Genomic DNA, 10,348 nt, shown 5'->3' on the forward strand with positions numbered 1-10,348 from the left:
CCTCGTTAGGGTCTCTCCCCTCCTGCTTTTCCCTTTGGGGCATTTGCCAGCAAATTATTATTATTGTTTCCAAAGAGTTTTCCCCTCTCTCCCTCTCTCTAATGATCCCTAAACGCTTGTTTTAAACAATAACAAAATATGAATGAAGGTCCATTTCTTCTTCTGTGAACTCTGAACCCTTCCTTCATGCCTTCCTTTAGGAGTGGCAGCAGAAAACTCTTCATTAACTTTTTGATTCACACACGTATCATCCATCCACATCCATTCCCATCCATTCGCATCCATTTTCCCCCCACTTCCAATGGCATAAGCATCGTTCAATCCCTTTCGAACTTTCTGGGCAGATATTTTACTGCCTTAAATCGTATATTAACCCCCCGCTCCACCCCCAACCCCCGCTCTCCACTGAAACGAGAGCGTTGATAGCCCATCCGAAACCGAGAGATTTATTAGCAAGGAGTGCAAGGAGTAGGCCTTAAGCATGGGGTGATTTTTCACGTGGTTCGTAGACCAACTTTTTGTTTTTGATTAAATGAAGCTTAACGAAGAACGAGGCAGCAGCAGAACGTGTGGCAGTGTGGCAGGGAGGCAGTGGGGCAGGAATGGAGGTGCCTGCTGCCAACTTAACTAATGAGCTGATTTACAGGCACAAGAACACGTCCAGCGATACAAAGGCCAAGGACTGCACTTGGCCGAAAGGTGAGGTGAGCGTCGGGGTCACCTTTGCCTTTGTGACCCCTAGGTCCTATGACAAATGCGCTTTACTGTTATTTATGGCAGGACCGCAGCGCCAAGATGTTATACGTGCGGTCATTAGGAGAGCCTCAAGGCCCAGCAGAGGGGCGTGGCCACGACCAGAGAGAGAGAGAGAGAGAGAGGGAGAAAGAGACAGGCAATTTGTAGCAGCGCCACATCCATCGATGGCAGAACTTTGACTCTACCAAGTGGTGCTTTAAGGGCACTTTTAGAGGTTTATAGAGGTGTTTAATGATCTTAAATATTTTGAGATTAATTTAGGAATTTTTCAATAATTTTTATTTTATTTTGCTTTGAAAAATGGCGCCATATGGGCCCCCTCTTACTTCTTATTCGAATCCTCCTCCCTCTCTGTACAGTTTATTATTTTTCAATCCATTTAAATACCAAATTTTGTAGATTTTTCGGGAAAAATCGCCTGAAAAATGCATGACTTTTCACACTTTTCGACTTTTCACATCAAAGTCCTTGCTGTGAGGCTCCCCTCGTGTCACTTGTGTCCTTGCCGCAATGCCTAATCCCTAATTAGGCGCCGGATATATATACAGTATATCCTTCGCTTCCAAGACAGGCCAAGGACATCCCATAAGCCGCCCCGAATGCTGACAAATTGTAATTGTGCGACAAACAAGCGGAAATCGGCTTAAACTTCGTCTCCTGCCAAACAAAAGGTAAGCCGCAGGGAAGGGCAAGTGCCACGAGGTGGCATGAGGCATGAGGCATGACTTCCTTTATTGAGTTATTAGCCGCAGCGCCTCGTGGCAGCTGCCTGCCACACACACTTTTAGGCCATGTGGCAAGTCAATTTGTCAGCGTGCAAAAAAAAAAAAGAAAAGCAGCCGAGAAAAGTGTTCATCAGGGAGGTGGGAAGGGGGACGGGGGGCAGGCGCTTAGTCATGATTGCTAATAAAGTCGAGCAATGATTTTTGAGCCCAGGAGTAGGGAAAGGATCCACCACCTATTGACAGCCAATGGAAATGCAAATATCAGCGGCATGACAGAACACTTTTCCACACGGTTTTCCAAACGGTTTCCGCGCCTTTGGGCTAATGGCATGCGAGGGGCTTTTGTCGCGCGACTTTGCGCAGGGAAGCTTTTCAATGAATTTTCACATATTTTCCGACCATGAAATTCATTCAAAATAATATTCAGAAAAATAGATAGAGGAAAGCGAGAGCTTCAGAGAGGTTTGAATACTCTTCAGGGAACAGGGCAAGAAATTTCCATATGAATACTGCAATCGATAGGCGATAATCAGCCAGGCAATCGATATATACGCTTCTCTTCCAAAAAGGCTTCGATTTTCAGTCAATTTTCTCGACTATTTTGCGCATTTCCAATCATTTTAGTGAGCCTCTTCCCTCATGAGTGATGCCCTCAACTTGGCAGTGCATCAAAAACACCTACGTTGCATACATTTTAGGTGCCACAAGCAGGGGCACTTATGCGTAACATTGCGTAAGTGCAGCTGTCAGATAAAACGAAGGGAATGGCAATGGGAATCGAAATGGAAATGGAGGGAAATGCACAAGGCAAAGTGCATGCCAGCTTGAGTGTGAAAATTGCTGGAAAAATGATTGCCACACACAAGGACGAGGGGCAGAAGCTTTGATTTTTCCAAGCGGGATTTTCGGGGGGGGTGAACCCTAAACATTACGTGATGTTATTAGGTCGAAAGATGTTCCCTTTCTCAACTTTTCTCACCGATATAAATCTCTATCGAAACAAAGAAAGAAATAAACCCCCGAGAGTCGACTATTTCTACCTTATTTCGGGGCAGCAGCATCGTTCTCCTAGTAAACCCCCCAAAGAAAAGTCGCAGACAAACTGCAAAACAAAATGTATCTATAAAGGGAAAAACTAGGAAAAAGTGGAGGAAAACTTTCAATTTTCAATTTGCTGCAGACTTGGCCCCAAAGTACCAGAAAATAAAGAAGGATTCCTTGCCCTGCTATAAGGGGGGTATCCTTTGCTTTTGGGCCACATTTCCAGTCGAATTTTCCCCATGTTTTTCCTCTGTTTGGTCTACTTAAAGTCGCATTGAACTGGAAGAATAACATTGATCAGAAACAGCAAACAATCAGCAGTCAAAAATTTCATTGTTAAGGCAGCAGCAGGCGGAAAATAGGAAGAAAAAAAACCAGAAACAACAACAACAACAACCGGGAAGGAAAACTTTCGACAAGGCGTGAAAAATACAAAAGGACGAGAGCAAAAAAAAAAAAAACCAAAGAAGAAGAACTTTCTCCATGGTGTGAGAAAAACTTTAGAAAGCAGCCAACAAAGTGTTGTAATGGCTGGACCCCCCCTCCCCCGTCTCCCGGCCCCCGTCCCCCAAATGCCCACCCACCACAAACAACACTTGACTTTTGACCCAACAACGAGGCGAATGTGTTGCAACGACCTTTGTGGCCTCCTCTGCCTCCTGTTTTTTTGGTCACATGTTGGCGCAACAGCTCCCGGAAGACCACTGGGGATTGCACACACAATGAACTTGCCACGCGGCGTTGAACGTATTTCCTCTGAGACGGGGGTGTGGCAGCAGTCATCCTCTACCGTCTACCGTCTAGCCTTCCGTCTGTCTGTCTGTCAGTTTTAATGTTTTTGGCATTGAGCGATGCCTGTGATGCTGTGATGCTTCTGCCTCTGATTTGAAAGAGTTCATTAAGCTCGTTTGGACAACTGGGAGATACTTCTACTTCTCGCTTCCTCTCCCTCTATCACCCTCTATCTCTTTCTATCTCCTTCTCTGACATGCTGTCCTTTTCTTCTGGCCAAGTTCTGGTATCCGCTTGTTGCTGTTACGATAGGTGGGGGGGGGGTGGTGCTACTTCCCTGAAAGGTGGAGAGCTAATTAGCCTCCATGCTCCAAAATCTGAAGGGATAATGGGATTCCAGCTTAAATTCTGGACGAAAACTAAGAGGCTCAGAAAAGGCAAGAGATTGAAAGTGACTGCATGAAAAGATTGAATGGGAATTAGAGTCTGCAAATGATTGAAAGCCTCTCCTAGTGTCTATCAACAATCAAACACAATGCTTCTCACAAAAATAAAAAATAAACAATGTTATACCAGAAAATAGACAAAAAAAAATTATGTTATAACAAAATTCTTAAAAAATTAATACCAAAAAATAATGCAAAAATATATCAAAATACTAAAAAATATAATACAATAATTTTATGCCTGAAAAAATATCAAATCCAAAAGAAAAATACAACAAAAATTTTATAATATTAATTACCACTAAATTAAACAAATACAAAATAATAATAAATATCTAAAATACCCTAAAGAAAAAAAAACTCCACAAATCTATTGGAAAATATTAATACCAAAAAAATACTGACGTAGAAGAAACAAAAAAAAATACTAAACAAAAATTCTATAATATTTCTTACCATAAAATTAAACAAATACAAAATAAATATCTAAAATACTCTAAAGAAATAAAAAAACTCCACAAATCTATTGGAAAATATTAATACCACAAAAAATACTGACGTAGCTTACACTCAAGCACAGATTTCAGGATTTCCCTTTCCTTTAATTTTGAAACAAATTTCAGCTGAAAACTCTCTAAAATGAGAGCTAAAAATCGTTATTAAGATACAACTTTCAGCATTGAAACTTTCACCCAATTATCACCCACAATTAGCTCTACTTTCATGAGAAAAAAAAAAACAAAACATTCAGAATCAAATCGAATGCTATCTCAAATAAATTACGATTTTTCAGCTTCCACACACAGTCGTATAAAATAGTCGTATAAAATTCAACATAAATTGAATTAACTCTTCTAATTAAATGCTCGCCTTCTAATGTGCAACATGCAACATTCGCTGGACAAAAGGAAAGCGGAGCTCGAGTTGAAAATTTGTTGTGATTTTCGTGTTTTAATTCATTTTAATTCAATTTTCCATTAAAATATGTACAGTGCCTCAGACAAGGATTCGCCAGCCAGCGCGTGACAACATCGAACGCGGCTCGAGCTCGAACTCCAACCGATGGCGTGAGGGTTTGACGGTGGGTGCCGGACACTCTGTTAACATTTTTGTCGCGTGTTCTGCGGTCTGTTGTTGTGGTTGCGGTTGCACGCAGAACTACAAGCCCCACGACACACCGAACACGAGTAGCAGCAGCAACAAGAGCAACAACAACAAGCACAGCGGGACGAACTGCAACAGCAACAACAACCACATCGAACCGTACACGAAGAGCATCGAGCATTTTCCGCCTCCTTTTGGTTGGCTCCGAGCGAACGAAGCTCGGAACTTCGGCTCATTTTCCGTCATTTTCCGGCCTGTTATCATTCGTCTGACCCGGCGTATACGTATACGTAACAGCATTTTTCATTCGTTGGATTTTCTTTTCTTTTCTGAAGCATTTCCGGCGCAGCACGGGCAGCGCCAGAGCCGGGCTCTGTCTCGGAAAATCAGTTTCGTTACGCTTTCCACACGAAACGGACGCGTGTTGCGGCTGGCCTGGGGCGCCACAAAATCAAAATAATAACGTAAAATCTCACGTAATATCGCAGTGAAATGTCACGGTTATAGTACCATTTTTGCCGGGAATTTCGGGAGTGAAGTGTGAAAGGTGATCATAGGAAATGGGAATCGAAGTGGACATAGAATTGAGTTGATCCTTTGAGAACTCTAGGCTCATTGGATCCCAAACACTGATCTTAGGATCTGGTGGCGGAATTTCTAGAAAGTAATTTGTGAAGATTTTGTGAGAATTCAAGATAGATATAGCTACAAATCACAGATGTCTATGGGTTGTGAGGATGTGAAGATCATAGAGATGTTTTTTCTTAATCATAACTCTTAAGTGACCATTTTTGATAATAAATTGTGAAGATCTCTTGAGTTAAGAACCAAAAATGGTTTTAGTTTTAAAGGAAGATCATAAATGCATCCAAAAATATAGGAAAAACAAATAGTTGGGGATACAAAGTGTATCAAAAAACTATACGAAATTCATAATTCCCAGTATTTTCAGTTAAGACTAGAGTTTCCCTGAATGTGTGCACTAGAACACCATTAAACCACGATCACTGAGCTATATTTTTCTCTTAAAAAACTCCAAATACTTGTAAACCAGCTTCCCCAAACACATAATCATCGGATCGTTTAAAAGGCTCAGGCTTTTCTTCAAATTCCTCCCCTCTTGGCAATTTTAACCACAAAAACCCCTCAACTCCTGTGCAAAAGTCACTTCTGCAGCTCTTAAAATGTGCAAACAATTAATAGTTAACTCTGCTAATGCACATTTCATGCCAGCCAAAAGAGTAAACAATCTCAGAGACGAGTCCTCGAACGACACATGCAACAAACGCACTTCAATCAGAGCTACAACAGCGGGAGTGGCAGTGGCAGTGGCAGACAGACTGAAAAATTCTCAAACAAACTTATAAGCGAATAAATGAATGAAAAACCAGAGTTCACTTTCGGCAGGGGAAAAACTAACCAAAAAAAAAAGAAGAGTAGTGAGGGGGAAGCTAGAGGGAGGCACGGTTGGGCGGGAGGGGGCTTCAGTAGCGATTGATAAAGGACTGCAGTGGCTGTGGATGCCACACTGCGAAAGGCAACGCACAACAGGCAAACACAGTCGAAAACAGCAAAGCAAATATAAACAAAGAATTTAGCTTAAAAATACATTAACCCACTACTGGCTGAAGGCAGCACGGCAAAAGGGTCGGGTACGGCCCTGCATGTGGCACTGCACTGCAGCCAACTGCTTGAAAACTGCATACGTAATGGGTACAGTGTGTGTACGCAGGCGGTACAGTGGAGCCTTGAAGGGGAGGAACTTTTGAAGAATCTCTAGAATTTCAAAGCTCTGATTTATGGGAATTATTTCTCCTAAAACGAAGTCTCCTTTCTGGTGCAGTGTGACCATTCTATTGTAATTTTTCAAGCAGATGGGTAGCACTGGTGAATGCTTTTCTTTTCGGACTTCTCTCATGAATAATTTGCCATTTTTTAGACTTAGAATTCCCTCCGTACTTCAATACTTGCTCAAATCGTTAGAAATAATTACTTTCTCGATACGAAAAATGTTTTAGAGGGATTCCAACCTCTTCCGACTCCTTTTGATAGAGTTTTTCCATGAAACCGTTCAAATGTTCATCTCCTGGCGTTTTCCACTGTGCCAAAACTTTGGTTGTTTTGCCTTCCCTAGCATCGATGCAGATCAATGGCAATGCAGGCCGTACATCCAGTGTAAGGGGGAAAACAGGAGCAAACAGAGAGGGGGTATAGAGATATATAGAGTGAGAGTATCAGTGAGAGTCAGAGAAAGAGGTCTAGAGAGAACGGACTCCCACCAAAAAAAAAAAAAAACCCCCCGTCAGCTGTTGGCGCAAAACTTTTTGTCGTCAGTGCAATGCAGAGCTTATTGCTCCTTTATTTATCCTTTATATCTCTATTTGTTGTACGCTTTTCACTGGGTTTTCTCTTTTCCCTTTTTTATTTAGCTTCGGATTCGGAATCGGGTTTGTTTTGCTCGTTTGCTCTAACAAATTTACAAATTGCGACGAGGAGGGTGATGGGGGGGGGGGGGGGGGGGAAATATGATGATGCCATCGATGGCAGCTGATGATGGCAGAGATTTTCGGTGGATATTGTGCGACTTTTGTGCCAGAACTTTGTTTGATCAAAAGTGAAACATTTTGTTAACAATGGAGTAAATATAAACTGTTTGTGATTTGGTTTATTCAGAGTCCGTTTTTGGTAAGAGAAGGGTTTAGTCGGATTTAGAGATGAGAAATATTATTACCTTTTTAGTTGCTTTTAGGACTTTTTGGATTAATTCAAAAAAAATTAGAGCGTTTCTAAAAAAGTAACAAGAAAATAATCTTTGAAAAAATACCAAAAACACTAAAGAAAATCATAACAAAAAATAAAAAAAAAAATCAATTTCATCAAAAAAAATTAAAATGAAAAAAAAGTAATAATAAACGGTAGAGATACTATACGAAATCGAAAACCACAACAAAATGTTAAAAACTAATGCCAAACAATAAACGTAAAAAATTCTAGAAAAAATCGAAAACCACCATAAAATATTAAAAATTAATACCAAACAATAATAATTTCATTTTTCCATTATTCAAAATTCAAAATATTTCAATACATAAAAAATTACATTATTTTTTGCACCATTTGTTGTGGGAGGCTTTTTATTGCTAAGAATTTCGCTGACACCCACTGGCATTCCATTTTCCCCACCTCATTCCACTCCATTATCGGGTGACACTAAAAGCTGTCAGCTTTTAGAGAAAGGAACAGCAAAACGAAGCTTAGGGGGAGGGGGCCAGGGGTCCCCATCCACTCAGCCAGCAATGATTTACACCCTGGGAAGAAGTCAAGGCTGTCGAGGCTTATTATTGCCAACAAAATGCTCTTTAAATAAATTCAAGTGGCGACCACAGGTCCTCGTGGCCAACCGTCTAATTAGAATGACCTCCGGGAGGAGGACCGACAAAAAGTTGCAGCTGCGAGATGTGACCGGAATCCCTGAAATACGAGTATCTGCCAATGCGGCAGATTCTCGTAGCTACGGTTTTTGTTTGCTTTTCGGCTGGCTGAAGTTGCCGTCTCTGCCACAGGCCGAGAATCTGCTTTTTTTGGAGGCTAATTGGCCGAGTTGCATATGGCCCTGGAAATGGAAAAAAGCATCGTAGATCTCTCAAAGAAAACTCCAATATCGGATGGATATCCTCTCTTCCCTAATCGCGTTTATCGCAAACAAACGATTATGGACAAATTTGAGCAGAAAATCCCGAACAAAACAAGCGCTAAATAGCCTCATTAAAATTTAATTTTCACAGACCAAAAAAAAAAAAAAGAAGGAACAAAACAGAGCAGAGAGAACTTTCTCCGTCTAACAATTTATTAATTTAATTACCAAACACTTTGGCAAACTCGTAAAAAAGTGCATAAAACGGTGTGCCCCGCCCACTTGTTCTTACAACCATTTTTTGGATGTTAAATCTGTTTTGGTCTATGAGGAAAATGCTGCTCCATCATGTGTGCTGGGAGGGGGGGAAAGGGGCATCAAAAATTGCTTAATTTCATAAGCGAGTCATAAGGGAAAAAGTTTTTTGTGTGTTTGCTAGAGGGGTGGGAGGGGTGTGGGCGTGTGGGAGTGTTTGCCAGACTGCCACAAAAAGCTAACTGGCGACACGCTTAAAAGCCATAAAAAATATCAAAATTTCGAAGAGAAAGTTTCGCCTGGAGAGAGGATGGCCAAAAAGAAGCATCTTTCAGCAAACGATACATGGCAGGACAGTGCAGTGCGTTTCGGGAGTGTAATGATGCCATTTGGTTTATTGAAACTTTTCTTTATGGGATATTTTGATGGCCCCTTACTCCATAGGTCTTTTATATCAGACTTCTAGGCCGAAATACATATAATTCTGTCGCGCACTGTACATACACACATTGCTCTCAAACGGAAACTTAATATATTACAAACGTTGACAAAAAAGAAAGTTATAAAAGTAGGAAATAAAGTCAGAAAATAAAGAAAGAGCAGAGGAGCAGATGGAAGACTTCCCTCGTAGGAAACCTCAAAAAAACTTAAGATAAACAACAAATGGAAAGAGCATTCAAATTAATTGGTATACTCGTAAAAAACTTCAGACTGTCTGTCGGCACATGTGTGTGGGTCGACATTAAAATGTTATCCCGTTAAAAAAGAAACAGAAAATATACCCCTAGAAAATACCTCTAACTGTGGAACTGTTTTAAGAACACTTTTCTGCTTATAATGATCCTCCGATTGTGATGAATCTTGGAATTTAGGTAGAAAATATCCTTGTCAGAGAGGGTTGCAAATCACAACTCCATATATTTGAATCTATGGCTGCTACAAAACCCTCAATCATTCGTATTTAAAGTATCCAAAGCTCTACGATAGCGATGAAATTTGGTGTATTGGTAGATAATACCATTATCTGTGGTTATTCCAAAGTATAAGTCGATATCTTTGGAATTGTGGCTACCACAAGGTTTCCTCCATGAGTTCCAGGAATATTCCATATTTTCTGAGCGATTGCAGTCTAAAGATCGAAATAATCATACAGATATCAAGACAAATAACTTACATTGCTGAACTCTAAGAAATCCAGTTCAAAAAGACTTAATTTTTAGAGAAACATCCTGTCAATCTTTCATTTCGTTAGTTCCTTGGTTTGACTTTTAATTTCGAATCGATATACAGATAAACCAGAGCAGCATTTATCAACTGCTCGCCAGAGAGAGAGAGAGAGAGAGAGAGAGAGAGAGAGAGGGAGAGAGAGAGAGCGAGAGAGAGCGGGAGGGTCTCTAGAGCAAATCTTTATGACTTTTTCGGGGTTTCCTTGTAGCCCTTTCCGGGAAACTTTGCTGCAACACGTGCTACACGGCTGTGGGTACGACTGTGTGGCGTGGCAGCGAGAATATGGCTCTATGGGGATAATATTTTGCCAAACTTTATTGAATTCCGCCCGGAAAATCTGCATGCTGGGGAAATGCGGGGGGAAACTTACTAGACAGCCGACAATTGTCGAGAGGGGACGAGGGGGGGGGGGAGGAAACCAAGGGGGA

The sequence above is a fragment of the Drosophila persimilis genome, unplaced genomic scaffold (assembly GCF_003286085.1).
Source record: "Drosophila persimilis strain 14011-0111.01,24,50 unplaced genomic scaffold, DperRS2 tig00000124-arrow-pilon, whole genome shotgun sequence".
NCBI classification, from domain to species: Eukaryota; Metazoa; Arthropoda; class Insecta; order Diptera; family Drosophilidae; genus Drosophila; species Drosophila persimilis.